The sequence below is a fragment of the Sorex fumeus genome, unplaced genomic scaffold (assembly GCF_029834395.1).
Source record: "Sorex fumeus unplaced genomic scaffold, SorFum_2.1 ptg000448l, whole genome shotgun sequence".
NCBI classification, from domain to species: Eukaryota; Metazoa; Chordata; class Mammalia; order Eulipotyphla; family Soricidae; genus Sorex; species Sorex fumeus.
Genome location: NW_026606503.1, coordinates 845 through 2,500, shown reverse-complemented (window position 1 = coordinate 2,500; position 1,656 = coordinate 845).

The following is a 1,656-nucleotide window of genomic DNA, read 5'->3' as shown; positions in this document are numbered from 1 at the left end:
CCGGGTCGACCAGCAGCCCGCGGCGGGCTCTGGTTCTGCCGGCGCGGCGCCGGCGGGTCGACCAGCTGCCCGTCCGGACTCGGCCGCTCGGTCCCGCGGGTCGACCAGATGTCCGGTGGGACTTGGGCTCTGGGCGAGCGGGTCGACCAGATGACCGTGGACCGTGGGAACTCAGCGGGTCGACCAGATGACCGGCGGTCTCGGGCGCCGCGATTGATTAGACGACTCCCCCCCCCCCCTCCTCCTCCTCCTCCTCCTCCTCCTCCTCCTCCTCCTCCTCCTCCTCCTCCTCCTCTTCTTCTTTCGCGACCACTCGGGTCGACCAGATGTCCGGCCGGGTCGACCAGATGACCGTGGACCGTGGGAACTCAGCGGGTCGACCAGATGACCGGCGATCTTGGGCGCCGCGGTTGATTAGAAGACTCCCCCCCCCCCTCCCCCCTCCTCGCACCACCACCACCACCCTTCCCCACGTCCCCTCCCATCCCCCACCACCCTTCCCGCCCCCCCGCCCCCCCCCCGCGCGCAACTCTCACCATCCATTCCATCCGTGCGCCCCCACCCCGGACTCTGGCCCCCGCTGCGTCCCGAGGTCGACCGGTTGAGCCACCCGGATTTTTTTTTTTAATATCAATTTATTTCTTGAATCACCGTGAGAAACAGTTACAAAGCTTTCGGGTTGAAATCTCAGTCATGCAATGATGAAACACTCGTCCCTTCACCAGTGTCCATTTTCCTCCTCCTCCTCCACCACCACCACCACCACCACCACCACCACCGAGCACCGAAATCCCGTCTCTCTCTCTCTCTCTCTCTCTCTCTCTCTCTCTCTCTCTCTCTCTCTCTCTCCCCCTCTCTCTCCCTCCGCCCCCGTCCCGTCCCTTCACCAGTGCCCATTTTCCTCCTCCACCACCACCACCACCGAGCACCGAAATCCCGTCTCTCTCCTCTCTCTCTCTCTCTCTCTCTCTCTCTCTCTCTCTCTCTCTCCCTCCCTCCCTCTCCGTCTCCCTCTCCCTCTTCCTCCCTGGTACATTTTATATTTCAACGAGCCTCCGCTTGGCTGTTCCGGCTACTCAACCTCCGGGGCTCCAGGCTCTGCGCTCCGCGCTCTGCTCGCTCCTGAGGTTCTCTGCATCACTTTCGCACGTCCTCTCCTCCCGCTGGAGATCCATCCCTGCGCAGACTTCTTCGCTTCGCTTCGCCCCGCCTCGCCTCGCCTCGCTTCGGGTCGGGTCCGTCCGTCCGTCCGTCCCTCTGGCACTCGGATCTCCAGGCCGGCCGGCCGGCGCCCCTGTCTTTGGAGCGGCGGCTGACGACTGGCGGCTCCCCTCCCCCCTTTCCTTCCTGCGCCTTTTGTTTTTTGGTTTGTTTTTTTTTTCTAGTTCTTCCTGCAGCTCTTTTTTTTCCCTTCCCCCCTCCCCTTCCTGCACCTTTCTGCCCCCTCGTGGCCGCTTTTCTATTTCTTCCCCACCCCCATCGGCGGGGGAGGGGGCGGCAGGGAGGCCGCCTGCGGGCAGTATTCCAGGAGGGGGAGGGGCGGGGACAGACCGGTACGGTAAGGCACGGTAAGGTACGGTAAGGTACGGATCGAGGATCGAGGATCGGGGTCGGGGTCGGGGTCGGGGTCGGGGTCGGGGTCGGGGTCGGGGTCGG